At 41.6% G+C, this 27,276-nt stretch overlaps 1 protein-coding gene across 14 annotated transcripts in view; it reads left to right on the forward strand.

The window, feature by feature from the left end:
- Positions 1-3,080: 3,080 nt before the first annotated feature.
- The window catches only part of LOC144016331 (neuronal cell adhesion molecule-like), a 91,810-nt gene continuing 67,614 nt past the window's right edge, over positions 3,081-27,276 (forward strand). For 13 of the 14 annotated variants that reach the window (XM_077517311.1, XM_077517317.1, XM_077517323.1 and 10 more), the window contains exon 1: positions 3,081-3,213. The gene's annotated coding sequence lies outside the window, so the exon portion shown is untranslated. The remainder of the gene's footprint in view (positions 3,214-27,276) is intronic. The other variant, XM_077517313.1, reaches the window with a different exon arrangement.

Here is a 27,276-nt window from a genome sequence, read left to right on the forward strand (position 1 = left end):
CTCATCTAACTCATGAACTGGCTTCTTCCCCTCGGCTAGAATCGCATCACTAATTTGATTTTTCATTTGCACCTTGGGCATAGACTGACATACAGATTACATGCGGCAGAATTGTGCTGGCTCATTTTGTTGTTATCTTAACCAATGTAAGCGACTGGGGCTCAATTACATTTCAAGCTGCAGCAAATAAAGCCAGCTCATTAGCACTTAATTAGTTTTGCAGCCGCGACTGATACCAAAGGAAGATATGACAAGAGTTTTATTTGCAAAATGAGTGACGTGCTTAATAATGGACAGTGTCCTGAAATGCCCCTTTTGTTGTTTGGACTACATTATGCTAACAAGCTACTTTCTGTTTAGAGCAGAGGTGTCCAAACTATGGCCCGGGGGCCATTTGCGGCCCGCCGTCCGTTTTTTAGTGGCCCGCGACATATGCTAAAAATGGCATTTGACTCAGTTCAAATAAAATAAAAACAAAAATGTTTGGAGATGGTCAAAGTAAGAGGGGAGGGTGTCGAAAAACACAGGTGCTATTAAAGGTTATTTTAGTTAACTAAAACTAACGAAATAACGTAAAACTGAAATGATTAAAAAAAACAATAAGAACGAAAGTACTTTTTAAAAAAACGAAAACTAACTGAAATTACATTTTATGTTTACGAAACTAACTAAAACTATAATCATAGCAGAAATGTCCTTCGTTTTTGTCTTTGGTGTGATTTTTAGTAGATTCATTTTGATATGAACCGGAATAATGACGTTTGAAAGTATGTCACACAGAAGTGACATCATCTAGCAGCAGCCAATAGAAAAGCACCTTCAGATGATGTCGCTCCCATGGTGTTTTTTAAATATTGTGAACAAGTAATACACACAAAAAAATAACTAATACTAAAACTAACAAACTAATACTAAAATTAAGCATTTATTAAATAATTAAAACTAATAAAAACTAACAGAACCACCCTGAAAACTAATAAAACTAACTGAAATTAAAAATTCCAAAACTATAACCCTACTTCCGTATTACAAATAAATGTGTTTATATACTGTAGTATTTTTCTAAATATTTAAAAGCACAAATAATTTATTTGTACAATTTTTAGGACTAAACACAATTTATTTTCATAACATTATGTGGCCCTTGCATCCTGATGTGGCCCTCAAATGAAAAGGTTTGGACAGTCTGAAAACTGCTCGCAAGGTTCTACGTTCTTTATCCTGTATATTGTCTTTATCTTCTGTGAAGAACTTTTACTGCAGCTTACTGAGGAACTGGCTCTTCATTAAAATAAAGATTAAATGCAAATGTGTTGAACTTAAAAGTTAAATACTGTACTAAGTGAACTGTACTTAGAGTACCAAAACAGGGATTCTGCAAGTGCACCACACTTTTTTTGAGATTCATTTCCATAGAGGATTGATTCCCACTAGTAAATTCCTTCCAATGCTATACTGAGCGTTTTTTCTGCTTTCAGGCTGCCTCCAGTACTCAACTCTCATATGATTTCCCTCATGCATATCATGCCTGATGATGCTCAAGAGGGGTTCTTCTAAGTTCAAGGCTACCTGCACGACACAAGTACTGCTTAACCTTTGCAAATAAATACAAGAACTACGTGTATTTAATAATGCAGTGGAGCACTCAATTCGTGTGCATGACAAACGTCACACATGGAGCGGTTATTGCGCAAGAGCGAATGAATGCTTTGCCCGTTTTCCCATGTTGTTTTGATTTTGGCTACTTGGGAATATCGTATAGGCACAACTACGCAACCTTGTGACACGTATAACATGGATGAAGCCATTCAATTTCAATGGGGTTCTGAATCAAGTTATTGCTAATGGGGGCTTGTTCCAATCGTGTTACATTATGAAAAGATTCAGTAAATAAACAGATTGCAAAGTAAACACTTTTTTTTTTTCACGCCCCAAATTTTATTCACTATGGAACAATTTGTACAGTCTTGCCATTTTATGTAATCTTTGAACTAGGGATGTCACGATAAGGGCAATATTGTGATATCGTGATATTAAAACTGCCACAATATCGTCGTCATGTTCCCAATATTTAAGAGGAACACATCTGTTAAAAAAAAAAAAAAAAAAAAGTTAGGTTGATTTCCATTTGTGCAGATCTAGCACCCTCTAGTGGCTATTTTATTAGTGCAATTTAATTTTCATTAGGGATGTTTTGGCCTTCTATGTTTAAAATCTATGCTAATTGTCAGATGAAGGGGAACTTAATTTGCTTGTGAAGCGATCAATGTGTGCTTGCATTTGCAATGTTGTTATTAGAGATTGTAGGTGGTTTATATGCATTGCTTTTATGTAAAAAAAAAAAGCACAATATTGTGCTTTTTTTTTTTAGTATGAACTCTCTTTTTTTTTTTACAATATTGTAATATTTTTTAAATATCGTCAATGCCCCTACAATATCGTGATAATTATCGTATCGTGACCTTCATATCGTGATAATTTCCTATCGTGATGTTTGGATATCGTTACATCCCTACTTTGAACCAGGAGGTGCATTTTGATGTTCAGATTGGCATTTATTACAAAATTGAAACTTTTTTTTTTTTTTTTTTTTTTTGTATCGAAACAAACTGTTTCTTCCACTGCCGAATAAAATAAGACTGGTCCGGTTACCACTGTTACAAAGTTACATATGTAAGTGTGCCTAAATTTGTGACCAAATGTTGTTTTTTTTCTGGTATTATTGCTTTATTTTTTGATATACAATGGAATCATTTAATTGATGAAACAATTGTTTTATGTTGCCTTTGGAATTAAATCCTACACTACACTACAACCATTAATGTGCATTAAAAGGAAAACGTTTAGCTTTTTAAAATTTTATTATTATTGTTTTTTTAATCCTTAACTCGCCCAGCTGTTGCCCATCTGTGATACTTTTGCGTTTACCCAAAAAAATAGTTAAAAAAAAAAAAAAAAAAGCATCCGGACGTCAGCAGCGCGCGCCCCGGAGAGCAAACTGCGCGCTCCCGCGAGTATTATGAGTGTGTGCGTGCGCGTGCGTGTGTGGTAGTGGGAGAGCCGAGAGAGAGAGAGAGAGAGAGAGAGAGGGAGAGGAATGAGAGTAAAGACGAGTGCAGGCGGTGAGCGGGACTCCATCCGGAGACGAGGAGGTGGAAGAGAAAGCATCGCTTGCGAGTGGACACTCCCACGCGGAGACCAGTGAAGGCAAAGGTAAGCCTGCTGATTTGCACTCTTCATAATGTTTTACAGACAGTATTGAGAAAGAATGGGGGGTGAAAAAACACGTGGAAGGCTTTCACTGTCAAGTTTGTGCACGAGATATGCAGCTAGAGGCATCTTCTGCGAAGCAACCAAATGACGCGAGGCATCCATACGTGCATGTTTTAACATTATTTGCATATTTATTTCAAAGCCAAATAAATGTGTTATAGCTGATAGCTTCCATGTGGTGCACCGCATTCTGCATTGTTTACATTGTGTGCTGTCAGGAGGAACTGAATGAGATGGATAGACAAATAATAATAATAATGCTCAGTTTTCAGGTGGATTACTATTGTGATTTACAATGATGTGCTACTGCATATTGAGCATTCCTGTACCTAATATTTTGTCCATCTGCAACCAGAGATAATTAAACATATATGCACAGTAGACAAGCACAGTTTATCACAGACCACTGTGCTGTTAAAGATCATCAGGTGTGTCACATAAGACTTGCCAGTTACACTCAGATGGTGTATCTTTGTTGGTCTATCTATGACAGTGATTTATAGTGACAGACAGAAGGATTAAAAGGATACTTGACTCATTGAGCCATGCTTCAACAGTAAGAAGATATTTTGTCTATTAACTTATTCGCTCCCAGTCATTTTCACTGAAGCAACCTGCTTCGCTACCATCTGTTTTACTGGATTTTGAAAGGTCCACAGAATATTCTGTTCTATTGCTATAAAAACATGGAACCTACCAAAGGAAACATTAGAGTCTCTTTTTTGATCAGGAAAAAAGTGTTATTTGTATCTGTTTCCGTTTTACAACAATTAGCATTGGAATACAGCTACGTTTCATCATTATTTACAAACCGGTTGAAAACACTGGCAAAAAGAGCTTGTTGCAACATTGTCCTGGCTAATCTCTTATACTCTGCTGCCACCTGCTGGCCGTTTTTTTTTTTTGTAATAACTACCATTGCTTTAAGCAACCTCTTCATGTCAAAAGCTGTATCAAAGCCTTCTGTATGCTCGAGCATTAAAAAAAAAACCCAAAACAAAACGTATAAATAGGTTTTTGGGAGCGAACGACAAAATATTAAAACACGTATTTACACGTTTTGGGGTTTAAATAAGGTAATGTTATAACTGCGATTGGCTGGCAACCAGTTCAGGGTGTACCCCGCCTACTGCCCATAGCCAGCTGAGATAGGCTCCAGCGCCCCCCGCGACCCTTGTGAGGAGCAAGCAGTTCAAAAAATGGATGAATGGATGTGACAACTTCATTATTTTTCATAAACAATTGATACCTTTTAAAAACTGAATTTGCCACTTGCTGTCGACTGAAGTTTACATCACCCGTGCTGAGGAAACAGGTAACGACCAATCACGGTTCAGTTTACTGACCAAGCCCACAAAAAGGTGAGCCGTGATTGGTCATTAGACTCATTACCTATTTCCTAGCACGAGTGATGTCATCTTTAGTCGACAGCAAGTGGAAAAATGTTTTTAAAGGTAAAGATTTTAAAGTGTATTTGAAAAATGTCAAATTAACACATTAATTAATTAACACCAATTCACTGATTTTTTTTTTCTGAAAATGTTTTAAATTTACATTTTTTTAAACACTTTTTGTCATTGAAAACACATATTGGAGGTTTAAATGCATTTTTTTTTTTTTTTTTTTTAACAAAAAAGCCAATTTTCCCAATAATTATTCGGGGGCTGGCACATATTTTGTCATTCATCAAGTTAGGAAGCATGTGGTCCTATGTAATGTATTGTATGTGAGGTAAAATGTAAAGTGTGTATAATATACATGGACTTTGACAGTTGACAGTTGTTTTTGGGCCCATTGTCGCCGGAAAAGCCGCGCACACAAATCTCTAAGCTGCTTTTCTCGTCCACATTTTTAATTCCCCCTCATGTTCATATCACCACTCGTGACAACGGCTTGTTTGCGCCTATCGCTCCATTTGTTTGCTTCTCAATCTGATGAAAGGCCCTCACCATCACCAACCAACCCCCCCTTTCCCTCTCCCTCTTGAGGTTCACCACCAACACCCCTTTCCGTGTGTTCCCCCTTGCAAAACAACTGCGCATTCTCACCCCACTCCCATCTCTTCATCCCTCTGTCTGGTTAAAGCTTCAGTCAAAGGGGGGAGCTCACTATTATGCACCCCCTCCTCATTCTCCTCTACCTCCTTTCTCCCGGCTTCTACTCCATGTTCCCGCTCATCCCCAGACACTTTCACACACGCACACATGGTTAGCCCGCACACTTTCGCTCCTTGTTCAAATAGACACATTAATGCCAATGCTAATGACCCCCCTGGCTTCATTGTTCCTCCTGCTCTCGCAACGCACTGACACACTTTCTAGTAATGTTTATGCACCCCGAGCAGACTACTGTTAATCTGTGTAAGAAGATAACAGTATCCCCGCTACTCTGGGGGCCTTATGTCTCGTTGAATGTAAAAACAGGCAGTGACTTGTATTTGTTTGAGTTTTTTGATGGGTTTCACTCTACAGTAGGGGTGGGAATTAATGATTTGTACAGTACTGAATTTAGGTGTTCAGTTAACTATTATATGGTGCCTTATTGTTCCTCAACTATGCTTGAAACTCAAAACACTCACATCTACCTTTCCTTATTTAAGTACAAATAACACCACAACATAGATGCTAATAGTTAGCCCGTGCCTATGGCATTCTCCGTTATGTTAGCAACAGCATTAAGCTAACGGGCTAACAGCTAAGCTATGTGGCTGTTTTAAATACACAACTGTTATTCTCTTTGTTCTATGGTTATTTCGAGAGTACATTTCAGCTTAGAGTGGCAATAATCAACTTTTTTGTTTTTGTTTTCTTTTGCTTTGTTTTGTTTTTGAATTGTTCACTAAATGCTTGTTTGAAAAACTCGTGTCGGGTCACTTGAATCTCAAGGCACCATCACATTAGTATAGATTCTGATGACTTTACGTATGCTCCTGTAAACAGAGAGTATCTGTACTTTCTCCTCCTTACTTTGTTACATTAAATTTTACAGCCCTATGATGACAAGACATAAGAAAGACGGAAATAGAAAGAGGTCTGTGTTGTACCACCGTGGTCCCCGACATGATGTGGAAAATCAGGACAAGTTAGTGGCCTACATTGAGCTGCCATCTTAACTTTCACCCGTAGCAGCTGCAATTGGCACCAGCCGGAGGGAGATTTGCATAACCGAGGGATTAACACCACACACGTTTGGGGTTATTGTGGAAGCGCCGGTCGGTCACCCCGCTGGCCTAAAACCAGTGCCTGAGGGGGCTGTGGGAAAAGCTTGGGTGTTGGAGGGAAAATGCCACCGATTTCGGTCCGTGGGTTGGTGAAGGCACGCAGACTGTCATCAAGGCGCCTTCTGTAAGCCGCTGTCTGCGGCACGGTGACCGCCGCCGACCACGGGGCAGGACAAAGTGTCTCACAGAGAAGAGTTGGACTGTGTCACTGGTGGTGACGTAGAGTGCATCATTGCTGAGAGGAAGTGGTATGCAACCCGGAGGCTTGTTATGTGGCGATCTGTTTGACCTAGGACTCAGTTTGATGAGTCAAAAATGGCCTTTGTGGAAACAGTACGGTTAATTTCACTTTAGTAAGCATATCGACATGGTATATTTTCCACTAATTTTACTCAAAATAATAACAATGCACTGTGTATAATTTCCCCTAATGATGTAATCTCGTCCTAATCCAAGTACTGTATCACTGGTCAGTTCATCTTGACTGACTGATAGACTTTTGACATGTGCGCCAGTCCTGAATGGATACAATCTCGAGCAGTCGAGTGCCGTTCTGCCATGTCAGGTCCAAATCTCCGGGGACTGATGAGGAGGCCCATGCGGATCCATTAGTGTCACCAGTGATCTGGGCGTTCCTTCCCAGCGGTCCAGTCACACACAGCGCGCTGTCATCCCCTGGACTCTCCCAACCAGTGTTCGGCGTACTTTGGGACTGATGAGGGCCTCATTAGAGGAGCACAGAGGGAAAGAGAACCCCCCTCCCCACCCTTAAATCCACCCACCTCCCTTGTTCACGGCTGCCTGAACATTGGCTCCAGTTGTAGTTTGGACAAATCTATGCAGGGAGCGGATGAGTACATGCAAAGAAGGACCTGCATGTTCATCTCATACACACAGTGTGAATTGGGGGCCTCGATGGTTGCAAGCTGGTGGGCACAATTAAGAGTTTCACACTCAGTTAGGCATCAGGTCTAACGGGGATTGACACATCATTGCGATTCTGCCTCCGCACAGCTGCAACTGTTGATGTTTACATGCGCGAGACGATTATCGGAAAAGGATGGCGACAGGTGACTCATAAACGCTGATTTGAGGTGATTTATGACTTTTTAAGAGCTTAAAAGAATCCGCAGCTGCTCTGGCATGTCCTCCTTTGAAAAAACAGATACTTGAATCTGGTTGAATAACCCCTGATTGGTTTGCTAATTTGAAAAGAAACATCACTGGGAGATGAGGGATCATCAATACCTTGGAGGAATTTAGTCGTTAATCACTCAAAAAGGCCAAAAGTGTCTTATTGTTTGTTAAGCAGGGTCACACACATACCGCAAATTGGGACAAAATTGAATTTTTTCTTCCCTTAGTATTAAAGCCAGCAATGGTCCGATTCCCTGATGCCTGATTATCATTATCAGAGGTGTCAACTCAACTCAAGTCCAGAAAGTTAAAAACCCTGCCACAGGTTGGCATTAGCCACAGGTGCTTCTACTCAACCGGCAGGTAAACCAACTTCCGGGGAGCTAAAGCCAAACTGTGGCAGGGTTTTTACTTTCTGGGCACCTCCATTAGCTTAAAGTGTGGGATGTGTTAAAAGTGATTGCTTGGAAAATGGTTAAGATAGAGAGTTTTGCAACCCTAATATAGTTACAAGATAACAGGTAGCCTAGCTTCTTGTAGTTCTTCTACTACTCTGGCTGCTCTGTGGAACTATACTGCCTTTCACAGATCAGTCTTGGAACAAAAACACAAACTATTGTTTGGTACAGGTGCTTTTCTACATCCATCCATTCATCCATTAATCCGAACCGATGAATCAGCATATGATTCATCAAGATAAAGAAATTCCAGGCATTGTTGGGTTTTGCTAGATAGGTGAGATGGCCCCTTGAGAGTACCTTCTGCTTTCAGACAATAGGTGATGTTGGCATATGGTGTGGTAGTCCTTGGATGACCCCGATCTTTACATCGGTGCCTTTTACACCGTGGCGGTCCTCAAGCTCAATCAATGCAGGTTGCCCTGGGAACGCCATTATTACCCATGTCAGGTTATGACAGTCTTCACTGTGGAACAAAGCATTAGTGATGCTCTTTTGTGTTCAAACAAATGTGCTTAAGTGACAACAGCTCTCTTTTCAAGTGGAGATAATGGAATGTGCTCTTGCAGGGTTTAATCTGTCTTTATGACTAGTAGATCTGACCCACCCAAAAAAATCAAACCTGACTTAAGACAGTGATGTGGACCAAAAACTGTTTTTGGAGAAATGTAGTTTGATACATTTAGTTAGGTGTGAACGCAGTAATCAAAATAGAGTTCAGATCAAGTAAGATGGTCAAAGACCAACTTGTGCGGTTCTTCTTGTTTGGTTCCAGTGGTAGTGGACCAATTGTATACATCTGTCAACTGATTTTGCCTTGAGATGCTTTGGCACAGATAGAAAACTGAGGAAGAGGAAGTGGAGGAGTGTTGTTCAGCTTTTAGGGAGTGGAGGATGAAGAGGAGGGCTGGATTATGTGTCTAATTTGGAACAAAGAGCCCCCAGTCTGATTAAGTTCACAGAACTAACCAGGGTGTTGAAGCTTCTGTTTGAACGTACCACTTGACCATGTTGCACTAGCCTACCCGTGGTTCCGGCCAACTGTGGACGGGCGGCAGATGTTGGAGAGGCGGCCCAGCAGTGACCTGGTGTCGACCCACTCAAAGGGCTGCTGCTTCTCTTCTTGTCATGAGCAGGAGTTGGGCTGCACTCCATTTGCCACTGGCAGGGGGTACGCTGGCCAAATTCACAGGGAATTGAGACTGAATGTGTTCAAGCCTTCCCCGTATTTGCATAAATCTTAAGGGGGAAAAAAAAAAACATGTCTGCACATCCCACTCTGTGATGTGGCTCGCTTTTGTTGGCTAATGGCTCAGCAAATGTATCCTGCAGGTCTTTTTGTGATCATAACGCCGTCATGCCAAGAAATCCGCCCAAGCTTCCACACTCTTACAGGCCGGCTTGTAAGCCTACATCCTGTAGAAACGGGAAGGCGGTGTGAGATAAGCGGCGAGGAGGCGTAGATTAACTAGTTGCCTCTGCACATGATGCAACAACGATTGAATCAACTGGAAAGTGGGAGACACTCATGAATAAAGTTGACATGGAAACACAAAGTGGCTTTGCCATGGTTCAGAAGGCTCGCTGACCTCAAGATCTTATTTAGGCCATGCCTCCTAATGCAATCACCCACTGTTCATTCACACACCCCGGACCCCTCCCACGATCCACCCGAGGGTAAGACACTATGTTAGCAGCTCGGCAGCCACCGCTGAAGGGCCCTTAATCCCAGAGAGATGACAGCTTGGCTCGAGATGTCGCTGAAACCAATGGGCTTTTCTTTCCCTCTTTTTCATCCTATAACTCCCCCCCTTACCCCCCTTACTCGCCACCCAACCCCATACGCAGCCCCAGGAATCTTGGGAAAAAATCCCCAGGGGGAGACAAAGGAACGGGATGGTAAACAAATCTCAGTCTAGATCGGAGATCCCGCCATTGAGCAGAAGATGAATTGGCACGTCTCGCGAGTTATCAAAAGCACAGCATACAATGACAGCCCTGGCTGTGTTGTTTTGTCCGGATATGTCGTCTTTGGGTGGGGGAATATATAATCTATACCAGATAATCTTTGGCGAGGCTTCGTGACTATTAGGAGGGATTGGGGTCAGAAAAATCTTATATTTGGTGCTGCTTCCAAATATTCCGTTTTGGTTTCATCCATCCTGACACCACATGGAAGTTCCATTGATTTATTGATACATTCAATTTAATTGTTTACCATAGTGACGCCAGTTAGGGTTTTTTGTTATAAAAGAGATGTTTAGCAATTGTCATCATACCCCCTTACACCATGAACATGATTGTTCACAACCACCCTACGAGAGCAACTTTGCTCATGAATATGATTTATGGTGGAACAATCCCCCCCACCCCCCTCATAAGGGGACCACCATAAAACAGCGTGTGCTGTGTGAGTGTCTGAGCATGTATGTTTGTGTGCGTGTGTGTCAGACCAATTTAGGATCAAATGCGAGCTATGGAAGAGCAATCATCGTAATCTCCTGGAGGTCAGTTTTCTGCCGGCCTCCCTGAACGAGGCATCTTTAGAAGCTTGGAGGATGTAATTGTCGGAAAGATCATTCCTGGCTGCAGACCTGGCTCTGAAGAGGAGGAGGGGTTGCTCGGGATTGTGTAGGTGGAGGATAGATAAATAGCAGCTTGATTTATTAGCATTCCCTTTAGCTTTGATTCCACTAACCAGTAGTGTTCGATTCAGTTCGGTTTCTATCGTAAATGGCCCAAGTGGAATATCCTTTCTTTGGGGTATTGGATGGTTTATAGGATTTCCTCGGTTCACGACGGACTTCCGTTCCATCCTTCCAAATGTGACTAGGACCCGACCACCGCATAAATGACCGTTGGGATTCAGTTCGGTTTCCATCGTAAATGGCCCAATTGGAATATCCTTTCTTTGGAGTATTGGATGCAGTTATAGGCTACATTCATCTTGTATAGTCACACTTGGTTTATAGGATTTCCTCGGTTCACTACGGACTTCCATTCCATGCTTCCAAATGTGAGTAGGACCCGACCACCGTATAAATGACCGTTGGCTGCTCACGCCCTCACATTGGCCAATTTAACATACGATCTTCTTGTGATGTGAACTGTGCAAGACTTTATCGCAGGGGGAAACCTGGTCCTCGAGAGCAGCTGTTTTCCATGTCTCCCTTTTCCAATACAGCTGACTGATGTTAACAGCTCATCAGCAAGCTCTGGCAAAGCCTGATAACGATCCTGTTCGTCAAATCAGCTGCATGGAAGACAGGCAGGACAGTGACTCTTGAGGACCAGGGTTCCCTATCCCTGCTTTATCATGTTCTGAGGCCCCTCAGACAATATGTTTTACTGCATCACTTTTTTTTAAATCCGTAAAAAGATGGCGCGTCAGTCAAGGAAGATGCAGGTAGCTAAAGAAAGAGGACATGGTTGAGAATAAAGACCAAAAAATGGCGATATTGAAAAGTGGGGTTCGCTCTCATTCATTTGAATGGAACCAGAGTGCTACATACGCCGCTCGCGTATATTTTTACCACAGGCTTTACTATTTCATCCGTAGGTACATATGTTAATTATAAATATGGTTAGGTTCTGTTGTAAAACAGTACAAGTGTACTGCATATACCCTATTTCTATCATTTGGCAGCATGTGGTGGGCGCCTGTATCCTGGGAAAACCCAGGAAATTGATTTTTCGTCTGTGTGAAAACTTCCGTGCATTTTGATTGGCCGTAATTTGCAACGTCGCCACATCATGTCATCCCGATTCATATTTTAAATCGCAAAACAAGCGGCTGAGACTTGGCCACTCGTGAGGGTGTGCATTGGAGTTCTACCGTGCCGGCCCGTATTTTGACAAAATTTTCACTGACAAGAACCACACTGGGCAACACGGTGATTGTATAATTTGTTTATCTAGATGTCTCCTATAATTGGTTGTCGTCTAGTTCCGGATTTACACTCCTTCTCACCCAAAGCGAGCTGGGATATTCTCCAGCTCTCTCAGACCCGATGAGGACAAGCACAATTGAAAATGGATGGATGAATGAACACCAATGGGGCTTTGTTTGTTTTTGTAGTTTGGTAAATTTTCACTGACAAGAACCATGCTGCTAATCGTCTTCTTAGACCTCTCCACAGCAGGAAGAGGCGGTTTCATTTTTTTTTTTTTTTTTTAAACATTTCTTTTGCCACACAATCCCGTCTTTGTCAGGTTGGGTCCTGATGGTGAATGGTGTCCCTTACATTGGTTTTGTGCTGGCAGACATTCAAAAGACTTCCCATGTGAAGTCGACCCAATGCTTGGGACTTCAAGGTTGGCTGGTTCTGGGGCGTCCCAGGGCAAAAGGCACAATGACCGCATCTCGTCATTGAGCGCACTTGGTACTCAAAGGGGTTACGGCGAGACGGACAACGCCTCCACAGGCTCTTTTGCGGGGCAGAAATGGGACAATTTTACTTACTGGCCATTTGTGATGTGCTACTGAGGTGGCCTTCTCACCTCAGCTCCTTGTCGAGAAGTTGATTGTAGTTGAAATGTCAATGTGTGGAGATGTCAAGGGGCGCTCTTAAGATGTTTGGCCTTTCATGAAAAATAGAATACTAAAGGAGTTTGCTCATGTCCCAAGCACAATAATTGCATAGTGTTTAATACATATGGCCTTTTCCATGACTATTAAAAAGTGCTACTGCGGTAAAAACGTCAATATTCCATGATGAAATGAAGCCAGGCTTTCAAAATGCTTATGGATTTATTCAAGCCACTTCTATAATCTATGTTGGTACCCATGGGATTTAAATAGCTGAATGGTCTTTTACTGATGATACTCTGATCTCTTCTACCGACTTAGCTGCTTGCTTTCCTTTGGATTAATTGCTTTTCTTCCATTTCCATCTATTAGTGTATAAGAGCAATAGTTGCTGTGATTTAGTTCTCCATTCTTGTCACTGGCAAAGTATTTTGTGAGTGAGCTTTAAAACTGGTTGCAACTCTAAAAGTTGTTGAGCTCAGTTGTAAACAGTACGTAAACGAAATACTGTAAGTGCGAACACTTCATAAAGCGCTATAAAATCCTGAATCCTGTCGTAATAAACAGATGTTTAGACCGCTTCTAAGTGTTTTGACAGTTTGAAAACACATTTGTAGAAAGACTTTAGAAAAGTACAATACCCAATGGAAAAACAATTAACAACACGGGTCAAAGCTGTCAGATGATGTGAACTTTCTTTTAACCCGCCCAGCTTTTATTGTGACTTGAGCGAGAACCGATAAGACTTTTTTGAACAACAGAATAGTAAAAAACAAAACAAAAAGGAAATCAATCCAGTCAAAACACTAATGGATTTTCTTTTAGTGCATTTGCAACCGTGTCACAAAAATGACTACACAAAGCATCATTAAGCCTGTAAAGGACTCTGTAGCGTAGATGGTGAAATGCTTTGCTTTCAGTGGACTTTTTCAAGCTGACGGTGCAATTGTCAAGTTGCCGCCAGCTGTAGTTTCTTCTAAAGTGGCCTGTCTAATGAGGACGTCTCCTGTTGTTCGTGCAATCGATGCAATACCAAATGTCTTTTTTTACTCTGATATTTTGCGAAGAAATACCAGACTACCAGGATAATGTTTTTCTTTAAACTCTCTGATCCAACCCTTAGGCAAACTATTAACATTCATTATATCCACATACAAGTTCCCTTTTTCCTTACATAGCCTTTAAACATAGTCGTTGCTTGCTGATTTGTCTCTAATCAGACCAGAATAAGGCAACTAACTGCACACAGGTTGAACTGATTGGATTCTCCACGGCCCTCAGTAGTAAAAAATCTAATTAAGCCTTAGGCATCCCAAGTCAAACTCCTCAGGATTACCCCTGGCCCTACAATCCAAACCCCCAACCCTGGGAGAGCGTGATAACTCGGCTCCCATCATCTGAAACCGGCGCGAGCTGTCAAAGGCTGATGATGAAATCAGCACAAAGCATCTGCAAGAACGGGCGTGTCAGATCAGGTTATCGGGGGATCCGGAAAACCAAACGGCTAAATTACGTGTCTGATGTCGCCGGACCATCTTAATGTTCGGCGCCCCAGCAGGATGCAGCTCATGTTGCTACTGGGCCGGGTAGTGTGTTGCGGGGTGATAATGATATTGGAAAAATGATTTCATGCTGAGTTTTCTCTAAACCGTTCGCAATCCTCTTGTGCTTTGAAGTCAAATTAAAACTGTGTCTGCAGGCTTGGAAACAGTACACAAATTAAGCCTGCCCTAAAACTCTTAAGTTTGAAACAAAACCCAACAAAGTAGCTCCCACTTTGACTTGATTGACTGTCCATTGATTAGATGTTAACTGCGGTCATTGCGCCTCAACGGTTTCCCAACAGGAGACCACTATTGATCTCAAGGATGTGAGGACGATGTGACAAGAGCCAGGGGTCAGGTTTGGGTTAAAGACCAGGACGCACCCCCCCGTTCACGTAGATTTTTCCTTTTAGATTTGAAATATGGCTCCTTTATTTTCACTTGACACAACAATGTACCGACTGGAGGCCCGAGGCTATACCGTGTTAATCTTAACATGTCTCCAAGGCATCATTAGCTCGTTGCAGCTGTTTGTATTTTCTTCTCCGGATTCAGTCAAGGATCACGGTGTAGGTGGTTCGCATTTCCACGTGACAGTTCTGAGTTTTTGGGGTTCAAATTTACGCTTTGGCCTTTGTGTGGACGTTTGCAGATTTTGTCACGGTACGATTTCTAAATATGCTACATTAGGGTTGTTTCCATCATGAAATAAGCAAAATGCTGACAGAAGCCAGATGAGCAACGTGAAGGTTAGCCCCATTTAAATCGGTGAGAGGGTGAGAGGAGAGTCAACCAACTAAACGTTTTGGAGCATTTATGTATTATTCATGTATTATTGCTTACTCTTATGTTGTTGCGGTGCTGAGGCTTGTGTATTTTTTTTTTTCATGAAATTTAGGAGCCTGCGCTTGTGGGTTGTTTCATGTGTTTTCTCAGTGTCAACAAATATTGTGTACGTGTCACTTGAAATGTAAATAGAATTTGACCGTCAACAAAATTTCATTCAGACATTAAATTGGAATTGGGAACTGCAGTGTCAATCCAGCCTAAATGACACTGGCCTCGGTAGAAAATGTTTATTAATGTTTATTTCAAAGCAGATGAAGCCGCACAATTGGAAGTAAGTTTCAACGATGGCCTCTCCTTGAAGTGTGGCAGAATTTCTTATGAAGAGTGACAAGAAGTGCCCTCCTTTTACATTCTTGTGACTTATAATGTATTTATTGTGTGGAATTATAGCAAAACAGAGTAGGTAAAGACAGCTCATCACAGCTCTGCAGTTTGATTGACGCTGCCAATTCCCCACCACCACAATCACATCAGACATGGTCAAATAGTATAAAAGTGGCTCTTTTACATAACACTGGACAATTGCGTGCCGAACCGCCTTCATTCACACCTCCTTCATTCTCTGCCGCGACTCTTGTCAATTCAAGCCGGAGCAACCTCGACATATTTGTGTTTTTGTGATGCTAAAATTAGCAAAATCGCTGGTATGCGATTGACGTGAATGGGTCGAAAAAATGCGTTGCGGTCTATTGTGGCAATGGATTGTTGTGCCCGAATTTGACGTTGAATGTGAAAACAAATGAACTGGAATGCATGGAAAACTCAATTTAAAGATATGACTTGAAAGAAAAAAAAGATAACATTTTTGGAAACAACAACAATCGTCAATACATGCGATAGGAATGTGTGGCTCAACAACCAAAAGAAAATATTTTCCTATGCACACTGGCTGCCAGAATTGATCCTACCTTTGTTCCACTCAGTTGGAACGATCACTAAAAGAAAAGTTTGTTCTTTAATTGACTTCAGGTTTGTTAGCGTGCTCTCGCTGCTATTAGCCACAATTAAAAACAAGCAACTTTATCGAACTCTCACATGCAATCCATGTATGTGCCATGAATAAAATTTTGTCTTAAATTATCTTTGACTGATTTACTGCATTCTCCCTGCTGTGCACCTAAACAAACAAGTGAAAGTAATTGTGGTCATTAAAAAGTATCGCTACTGGCCGCCGGAATCGATCCTAGCTTTTTGGAGCAATTACTTACAGAAAGCTCTTTGGTTGACTTTGGATTTGCAAAAGTGCTCTTACTGCTGAAAGGCACCATTGGAAATTAGCCTCTTCATCTCACTCTCCGTTGCAAACCATGTTTGGAATGTTATGACCGTCCAGACTTATGGAGTAAGAAGCTTGTCCTGTCAATGCATAACCACCGAACCAAAGAACAATTCGGCCCAATTATCAGTGTGTGTACCTCGCTTTAGTTGTGGCCTGCTGGGTCATCATTGGGTGTTGTGTTGGTCCTCTAAAACTCAGGCTTGTCAACACTAAAGCATATGGTCCCTACCAAAAGTACTGGAATGGAACAACAAAGTCAATTGCTTTGTTTTTATTATATACCAAATACATTTGGGTTTCAGACCAAAAGATCAGTAAGACAAAATTGGAGAATTCCAGCTTTTTTTTTCATGGCATTTACATCTAGATCGATTAAACAACTCAGAAGAGAGCACCTTTTGTTGGAACCCAACCAGTTTTTAATTGAGCAAAAGTAGTGGAACATGTGACTGTTTCTCGTTGCTCGGGTGTTGCCTTCTAGATTGGTTGCTTAATAAACTGCAGATGGTGCTAGTTTTGGGCTTTGGGTTTTACCTGTGAAAACTGCATTTTCTGTTAAGCAAACATGAAGATCTGAGACTTGAGTCTATGGGAGAAAATCAACCAGCTACTGAGCTTGCACAAACATTGAGGTTAGCCAATACAACAATTCTGAACTTTGTCTCATAGTCACCTTTTGATCTGAAACCCAAATCTCTTCAGTACACTACAAAACCACGGAATTGACCTTGCTGTTGCAATACTTTTTGGACGGGACTGAAAATCTTGAAATGGTAGCTGCAACGGTAGTTGATGCATGTTGGTGTTGTCTGATGTCCTTGTGATGGAGAGAATGTATGGAGGCTTCCCACAGATTGCTGTACTGTGCTGGATGATTTATGACTCCGTGGCAGTAACACCTACATGTGCCTGAATTCGGAGCCTGCGAGCAGAATGTTTTCTGCTTCACTCTGAGAGCTCACTGCAGCGTTCAAACCCACTCGGCTGCTCTTAGATTGGATGCAAAAGCTCATTAGGGTCTGTTTGTCGTTTTGTCACTCGAGTCTTCTTTAGCTATGCCAACTGCAACCCAAAGTCAGAGGGTTAGCTCGCGGGTTTATCAGAGCACAACCCTCCATGCACAGCGTCACGGTCAAAGCCTCGGCGTTGGGGGGTGGGGGTGAAAAATCTTGGCTACCCTTCAATGGCTCTTTCACTGCCACTTGGTGACAATGCATTTCTTCCATGCCATAAAGCAGATGCGGTATTATATGACCGCACAATACTGTTTCCAGCCCCAAAACTGTTTACCATGTGAAAGGCACTCCGGGATCAGGATGCCTACCACTGTGTGGGGCTTTTTGACTTGCCACTCCTCAGTGAGTGTGCAGGGGAAAGGAAAAGGAGCAAGAGGCAATGGGAGAGAGGAAGCGCTGCAGAAATGTTGGCTAGGCCCGGGCTCTTGTTATTTTTTTTTTTTTTTTTTGCAGGGCTCTGTCGTTTACTGTTTCATGAAATGAACTTGCCAGTCGCAAACACCTGCCTGTTTGAATGAAGCTTATCCCCCTGAATGTGTAAATGCGCTTTTATCCGCAATCTCGGACCATAAAGTCAACAAACCAAGAGCCAAAGAAGTGAAAATGACTCTGTGAAAGTCAAGTGGTTCCTTGATTATCTCTGTGTGTGTGTGTTTTTTTAAATATAGTGCCTGTCTCTTGTTTTATTGTGCTGTCATTGAGTCGAAGAGTTTCAGTCCAACATGTTTACCCTCAGGGGTTCTTATGGTTGTCTTTACTGCGTAGTTAAACCAGCACTGCTACTTGATTTGTGTGTCTTTTCCATGACCTCAGTGGTCACCAAAGTCCGTCTCGAGTCCGGCTTCTTTCAATGTACTGTAGTTTACATTTGTACCGCCAGTATTCTTTATTGAAACGTCTGTTAAAGAAAATCTAAGGAACACCCTGTCGAGCTGAGCCGAGCATCAGTGGTAGTCCCCCTTCTCGGCGTGACCCTCAGCCACTAATTGAGCACTCAAGTAGAGAAAAGCCTTGAAAGCACCTCAGCAGATAGTCCGTGGGAGTCAGTCAACCTTGGTAGTCCAGCCCAATCCCAGACGTTATTTCAAGACCTGGAGTCAGGTGGCACTTGGCAAGGCAACAAGAGTCGCCAAATGCCACTCGCACTGGTTTTATCTTGGCATCCAAGAGCCTTGTTGAGGTATTTTGTAGTTGTCAATCATGTCAAGGACACAGATCGAGTATGTCGAGAGCTCAGGGAAATAACGGTAGTGCTTAACACGCTTAACTGCTAAGTGTAGGAAAAAAAGTCTCCAATCTTGGTACAGAGAACAGAAACCATTATGGAACAGGATGACCACTGATCTTAGAGTGTCAAACAGTGCCGTCAACAGGTTGCAATCGATAAGACTGGACGAATCACTGAAAGGCATACGGGTAGGAGACATCCTTGGAGATGTACTGGTCGATTCACGGGACAAACACCTGTTGTATGTTTTGCCTTTTCATCTCCTTGTTATAGAAGAAGGAGTGCAAAAAGTACTGAAATATTCAACCGTTGCTCATGTCCTTTCAAAAGTTTAGAGATATGGTTACCCTTAGATTTTACTGGACAACGAATAGTTCCTTAGTAGAAATCTAGCTTCAGTTGTTTTTTTCTGAAGCTTCTACTAGATTTTTTTTTCTTCCATACACTCTTACCTCCTTGTCAGTGCAGTGATTATTGCGCGTTATCATATTTGTAGCTAAGTCAACCACATTCACTTTGCCGGAAACTGTTAAGGCAGATACAAAAAAAAAGTCTTATCGCAGAAGAACTGTAAATCACAAAGGCTGTTGTCCTCAAGCGCCAGCCATTTATTTTCCCTTTCGATTCTTTCCGCGACTTTTCTGAGGCGGCGCTCGTCTGTCACAAAAGTATTCATTTAAGCAGCGGCAGCAGGCACGGTCAAAGACAATAGCGCACCAGCTTGCAGTTGAATTAACCTCAATGATTATGCAGATTTGGGAAAAGAAAAGAGCAATTGTTATAAATGCCTCAGAATTCCCCCTCCACATACACGCACGCACTCACAGCTACTTAACATCCAAGTGAATAAATTACAAGACAATTCATCAATTCTTAACTCAGAAATGTACTTGTGGAAAAAAAACAAAAAAACAAACTAACATAGATTGTGCCTTCCAAGGTCAAACATTCTTGCTGATGTTTACTCTATGGGTGACTGTCAAACGGCCTAATGGACGCGTGCAAGTGCATTATCCAATGCCAGCAGATCCATTTTCACCAAACATTTGAAGGGAATTCGCTTCTAAGTGTTTCCAATAAAGTGCTAATGGTTCGTTTGATCAATAACGCTAGCTTTTTTCCCCCCGCTAAATACCAAAAGTACTTTGCCCTTGAGTCAGATAACAATGTATTCTCGACATAGGCTCCTATTTAGCACGGGCTTTGTGACCCGGTTGTATTTGTGACGGTAAATCCAACAATGATCATGCTAAAATAAGCTAAGATAAGTTGTTCTATTAACGTGACAGCAAACCAACATAGTTGAGTATGATGGTATGTTGATCCGTGGTAAGCTATGATTTTAGCATGGTAGCAGAAGCTAATAGTCAATGGCACACCTAGTTTAATGAAGGTAAATTAAACACAGGAAAGAAGCTAATATAAACTAAAGTAAGCTATCTTTTTAGCCCAATATCAAGCTGGAGGTGGAAATAGTTTAGGTGCAAATGTTAAGAGTTAAGATAAATTAAGGTAAGGATTTATTTCAGCCTTTTTGCAAGCCACAAATAAGTGGAAGTGAGTTACGGTAGAAATGTAAATGGAAACAATAGTAGGCTGTGACATGCTTATATGCTATTTTAAGCTATTCTTTTTCCAAGTTTTGAAAGTGTGAATATTAACATGCTAAATCAACTAAGATAAGCTATTATTTTAACCGCTTAGCAAGCCAAAAGTAAGATGCCCACATGATAAAGGCAGAAAGATCAATTCAAACATTGTAATTATGAAATATGAAATAAGCTTAACCAAGAAATTGGTCTCTAAGCCTGTTGGCAAGTCAATATTTTTAGGCACACATAATTAAGGCAGGAAAGTAAATTAGAAAAACCTAATTATGGGATTCTAAGCTAAGTTGTCCTGTCAGTCTATTTGTAAGCCAATATTTCCAGGTGGACATGATTCAGGCGTGCATGTTGAGATGCTAAGCTAAACTTAGCCAAGCCAACATTAACAATTAGTGGGTATGATTCTGTTAACTGCATAGCCTAGTTTAAATTCAAACACATGCTAGCATATGCTAATATAAGCCATTTGAAAATAGGCTAAACATCAACATCATGTATTGTAAATCAATTATTCTTTGAAATTTTACACACTACCATGTTGAGAAACATTCGCTACTAGTTAGCAACAGCTAATGCTAGCCACAGCATAACTGAAGCATGAATAGATCTTACAAGAAAGTAGGACACAATTCAAGCCACAATCGTGTTTTATTTGTGTGGTGTGGCATTTTAATGTTACTTGATTTGTTTAGCTCGGAAAACAGCCCAATAGAGGGGACGGATTCATAAAACATATCCTTATTGTTGCTTTTTACAGAGCCTATAATTGGTTTAGTAACTGAGGTCATTTAAAATAATAAGGACTTCTTCAGTGGTCCAGGTGTGGGTGCTGCAATATTCTGCCTTCCTATTAACGCTATCACTTACTCAATGGCAACCTGTGCTGCGGGGATGTATGCATTTTGGAGCCTATCTAGGCGGGCCCGGCTGAATTATTGATGCAGTGTAAATCCAATCTGCCTTGTGGCAGGTGCGCCGCGCGCCTCTATGTGTTGGTGTGCGTTTTTGTGTGTTGGGCGTGCGACACGCATTGTCAGGGAGAGACAGTGCTGCTGTAATTAAAAGGCAGCAGTGTCTACAGCTCTGCCCACACAAACGGGCGCACATGACCTGCAGTGTTGCGAAGACGAAGACGAAAAAAAGAAAACTCCACTCGCTTTCCTCCGCAAAGTTTTTGCAGTATGACACACAGAAGCTGAAGAACTCGGTGCTGTCAGAAAGTAATGGAGGAAGGTCATTAGGAGCGTAGCGAGAGAGGGTTGAAGGACAGGGGATCTCTCTTTGCTGGCTGTGGGAGTAGACAGCACTTTTTGTTAGTGTTTCAAAAATTACTGTACAGTTTTTAAAGCAGACATGAGCATTTTACAATTTAAAATTGTTTTCATGTGTCTTACAAAAGATTAATAATGACAGCATACGATCTGTCTCATGCAAATGAGCATCTGCATGCTTCCCCCATACTCACTTTTTACAATGACAAAAGTCAGGGAGTTGCGACTAGGTTAGAGACATGTTCTCAAACAGTGCAGAGTCTGGTGGGAAAAGTGAGCCCACATAAAGCCAGACGTTTTCACTCATGGAGGCAGCGCTTCATCACCAAGCCACCAACTTAACTAATTTGGTACCAAAAATGTGTAAAAACATTCTATTTTAAATATCGCAATGGTCCCAAAAACGTCTTTTTTATTATTATTATTATTATTATTATTATTATTATTATTATTATTACAAAAAACGGCCAGCAGGTGGCAGCAGAGTATAAGAGATGCAAGGATTCCGACTCAGAGATTTTGATACGCTACCTTGGAAGGTATGGAAGTAATACGTTTTTGTTTACCTTTGATTCCGAGAGCAACCCATTTAGGCGGAAAGCAAGTCAGGCCAAAGTCCATTGCAGTCGGCTTTTGAAAGAAGGTGGTTGAGAGCAGTGATTTTGAGTTATTGATTAGGGGTGTGCTCAAAAAATCGATACGGCAATATATCGTTGCGGGCCTCATCACAGAATCGAATCGATATTGCTCGTTAACTTTAAATCGGCAGTTCACGTTTGCCTTTGCGGCTTGCATTGTACCTAAAAAATAAAAACCAGCAGCGTCTTTGAAGTTAATTGCCTTCAATTAATGCAAAAAATAGCTCACCGGTGATTGGACACTGTGTCATGCTAAGAAAAATGAAAGCAGAGGAAGAATGTCAACATTTATTTATTTATAAACTTAACATGGCGCGTGTCTCAGTGTACCATTTTTCCTATATTTTGTTAAAAAAAATAAAATAAAATGTGTCTTATGTGGGATACATATGTATCGCGATACGTATCGTATCGTGGCCACTGTATCGTGATACGTATCGTATCGTGAGGTTGGCGGCAATACCCAGCCCTAGTATTGATGTGCCCCCCTCCCTCCCTTCACCCCCTCACCTTTTTTTTTAAACTTTTATTTTCTACTGCATCCCTTTTAGATAGAAAACTAGTCATGCCAAAGTTAAGCGTAGCCAAAGGAGTGAAATTACATGGATGGAGACATTTTGCAGCGCTTTCTTTTTTTTATAGTTTTGATTTCTGCGACAGCCCGTCTAGGCAGGAAACTAAATAACCGTTGGAGGGCCATTGAAATCTTGTCTATTTTTTTATGACGCGTGTACTGTTTGCATTTATCACGTGAATTGTCCGAAGAACCGATTTGGTGCGAGCTTGATGGAATTTCACTACCCCTTGACTGAATGTCTTTTCTCGCCAGCAGCCGTGTTTGTTGGCAGCTCGAAACACACGTCGGAGATTCCTGTCATGCGGGAAACACACACACAAACAACCCGCTCGTCGCTTCGGTGGCCTCTTCACGTTGGCTCCCCTCGTTCGCACCTGGCCTCAGGCCTTGCTCCTCTCTTTTAAGTGGGTGTCTCTCTCTCCCTCCCTCTGCATGTTTATCTCTCTGCGCCAACATGATGCGCTGCGAGGCTGCTTCACTCCCCTCCACTTGCACACCAATAGAGCAGCTTCACTATATTGGGCTATCACGTGTAATTGTGAATGGCAAGTGAAGAGTGGATGAACGTTTGATTATTAGTTGGAATTTGTATTTCATTTAAAAAAAAGACACATCACAAACAATATTCATTGCACGTATTGTGCACCAGGAGGTAAATTAATGTTGTTGCCAGCAATTTGTAGGTGAATTGGTATAACAGGCTATTCACTTCACTCAGCTTTACCTTTAGACAGATTATCAGAGAAAAGCATTCAAAAGCCACTTGAACGTTGAACGTGTGTGTTGCCTTCCACCTGCCTGGTGTGTTAATGCTTTTATTCATCCCAATAGAAAGCCACTTTTATTACATTTTCCTGCTTTTTTAGTCGGGCTGGGAATCTTTGACTGTCTCACGATTCGATTCGATGACCATTTTTGGGTCTACGATTCGATTCAGAATCGATTTTCGATTCGCGATTCAAACGATTGTCGATTCCGAATTATTTGATTGACAAATGATTTCTGCTTCAATGTACAGAAATTCACCAACATTGTCATGATCTACTCCAGTCTGCTTTACAAGACAAAATGACAAATAGAGACATTAAAGTGTCTTTTTTGTGTTTTTTTTGTTTTTTGTTGAAACGTTTATTAATTTTGTATTGTAAGTGCCTTTTCCCACAAAAACAGCATGTGGGCTACAACTGCCTTTTCCCCTTCTTCTTCATTTCTAATTTAAATCAAATCGATTTTTGGATAAACTCATTCACTGCCAGTCATTATAGAAAATTTTTACATTTCCAATACTCACGTGATATTACATTCAATAATTATATATAAACCGAATCTACCAAATAACAGAATAGACTCCCTACTTTTTGTCCCGTCCCGTTCTTTTATAATTGACAGCAGAAAAATGTAGGTTTGCCAAAATACAGCCATTTCTCCCATGGACTCTGAAACTGTGTTTATTTCCTATAAAATGGGGCAATGATGTCATCTACCGGTGGTTGGGCATCAGTAAAGTTGTTTCCAAGTTTGATATTTACAGTGGAGCATGCTCAGATTCGCCCCCATTTAGCACCGCTCTAAAAAATACAATTGACAAGTATACTTGTCAAAGGCAGTGAATGAGTTAATATCGATTCGATTCGATTCATAAATGAGATTCTTTTATGAATCGATTTTTTGGCACACCCCTATTTTTTAGTACACAACAGACAGGCTGCTATGTTGTTGTTGTTGTTGCTGTTGTTGTTGTTGTTGTTGGTTGTTGTTGTTGTTTTTTAATCCCACACCGGCAGCTTGTCTATGTGACACTACAGTATATGGCAGTGCCAGGATGCGTGTATGAACCTTTTTCGTAATGTTTGTAGTCAGGGTACTTCCAGATGGCTGGAAGTGATTTACTATCACTGACCTGAAATGAAACAATAACAAAAACTTTGTGTTTGGGGTTGCGCTGGTAAAAGAAGTGGTGAATCTATCGAGGGCAATCCTGTGTGTGAGGAGGATAAATCGACTGGACGTTCTAATAGAGGAGATCACAAGATGAAGTCGCCACTTTTAACGGGAAGGAATGGGAACCAAACCATTTGGTTTGTGGAAGACTTTTTCGCACAGTTATTAGGGCTGTAACGGAGTATCCAAGCCGAAAATGGCGACGCTTTAGGAGAAATGGCAGAACTGCATCAAGCACTTGACAACTCACAGGGTATATGTCTCCAATCAAGGGACAGCCAGGGGAGTGTAAAAGTGGGGCCAATGCCCCTGGGCAGCCGCCTGAATGGGGGGGCAAAGCAAATAACCATCCCCCTAAAGTTAAACACAAAAAAATTGCCAAAAAAACACTGACAAGCATTCAAATGGCATTCTGCACTAAGAACCGGGTGGAAATGTGTTTTAAAAAAGATAAATAAAACAAAAATAAAAAAAAACACGTCAACGCGATTTACCTCACCGAACATCTTCTTTACGACTGACACTTCACACATTCAGGTGAGACGGTTGGTGGTGGTACAGATTGAGTATGAAGGTGCCATTCCCCCTCCCGCTGCTACAAACATGCGCCTCAAAACACGGCGTCTCGATGCGGAGGGCAAACGAAAGCAATTAGTCGAAAGCCACGCTCTCGACGCTCGTCGGCTTCAGTGCAACGCCGACAACGGGTAAGGCGAAAACATCTATCGCACGCTCACGTGGGGGGAAAGATGGAAATGAGGAAGGGGAAGCTTGGGCGGCGCGCTCGCCCGCCTCCACCTTCCGGTGGACGCATATGGTCGCTTGGATCAGCGCGCCGACTGAAGGGAGGATGATCTCCTCGCCTGCGACAGCATGCAGAGGAGGAGACCTGCTCGCTGGGTCTTTTTCACCCTTTGATGCCCCGCAAAATCCCTTGGAATCGTTCCATGTCCTGCCTTCTTCGTACAGAGCCCCACTTATTTTTTTGCAGTACAGTTGGCATATTGTTAGAAGAATCATCATTTTGATTTCACAAGGGTGATAGTTTGGCTTCTACAAAGTTACAGGAATGCATAGGTATAAATAGGCTACCCTTTGTTTACATTGGTTTCTACCACATCACGTTTAAGCAGCTAATTGTTCAGGGGTGTTACCGTGCCACATTTCGTTTTTTTTCCGTAGAGCGTTTCGACAGCAAACTAGTTGAGCCAAAGTTAATCGTAGCTGATTCCTTTAACCAAAGTTTTGAGTGATGCAGAGGTGTTGACATGCTACATTTTTGTCTATTTTTGTCTTCGACGACAGCCTGTTTGGGCAGCATAATAATTGGGCCGAAGTTAATTGTAAGTCTCTTCTAAAAGGCAAGGAAGCAAAATTGTGGATGCAACGGTGTACACATACCACTTTTTTGGTTTACTATTTCAGCATTTCTAGGTAGCAAAGTAGTTAGACTGAAGTTAATCATAACTAATGCACATAAGAAGAATGGCGTGGTTTTCAAATGACAACCAGAGGTTTTTTGGTGCTCATTTTTTTTCTCCCTACCCCCAACTTGATGGATAAACTTTTTAACGTTTATTGTTCATCTATGTAGATTTGTCATTTTAATATAACTGACCCATTTAATGAACGTACAGGCCTGAAGATATCGACGAACTAATTTTTCATTATAGTGTTAGCGCCACCTACTGGCTAAGAGAAATACATGTTTTAGTCGATGTTTTTTTTTTTTTTTTTTTTTTAGCAAGTTACCCAGATCCACCTCCCATTTGCTTGGAAGACTGTTAAGGCCTTCACAATGTTAAACCGCAAACTTTGTGAGTTTGTTGCCATGGCAATGCTAATTTTGAGGGTCTAATCATGCATGGAAACTCTTGAAACTTTGCACTTATCAGGCCTGGCCCAAGTTAATTGGAGTCTGTAGCTGGCTACCTTCAGTATTTACGGTTTAAACGACCGTATTTTCCGCACTATAAGGCGCACCTAAAAGCCTTCAATTTTTTCAAAAGCTGACCATGCGCCTTATAATCCAGTGCGCCTTATATATGGATCAATATTGAGCCGCAACAGGTCTCGCTGTCAAGACGCTATCGGTGACCCTGCACGATCGGTGACCCGCATGCGCAGAAGATCCCGCCATCTTGGATCGCTAGCTAATACTTTAGCTCAGAGAAAATAATAAAACGGCTGTTTATTCATTTTGGAGTTGTCAGAAAGCTGGTTTGTAATCTATTAATAAAGTTTGACTGACCTATCTGACTGTTTTGTTGACATTCCCTTTAGCGCAGCACCATCTAATGGATGCATAACGTAACCCCAGCCTCGACTGTAGCGCCTTACATGTGGAAAAAGTTTTAAAATATGTCATTCATTGAAGGTGCGCCTTATAGTCGTGAAAATGCGGCACTTGACTTCATACCAAATGGTGTGTCTAATCCAGCGTTTTGGCAATTACGAAACATGATACGAACATTGTGGCCTGTGAGTGAAGCACAATCGGATGCTGTAAGCAAAGAAGAGAGGGCTGTTCCTTGTGTAAAGTCAAACCATTGTGCGTGAGTTCGGGGTCTCGTCGTGAAAAAGAAATACGATACAGGCGACACCAGAGGTCCTTAACTTAAGGGATGGTCTGCTGCCTGTGTGTGGTAAATCTCTTCCCCTTTTGTTTTTTTAAATGCCTCCCTCTCTCGCCCTCTCTTCATCCATCCTT

The sequence above is a fragment of the Festucalex cinctus genome, chromosome 3 (genome assembly GCF_051991245.1).
Source record: "Festucalex cinctus isolate MCC-2025b chromosome 3, RoL_Fcin_1.0, whole genome shotgun sequence".
NCBI lineage: Eukaryota > Metazoa > Chordata > Actinopteri > Syngnathiformes > Syngnathidae > Festucalex > Festucalex cinctus.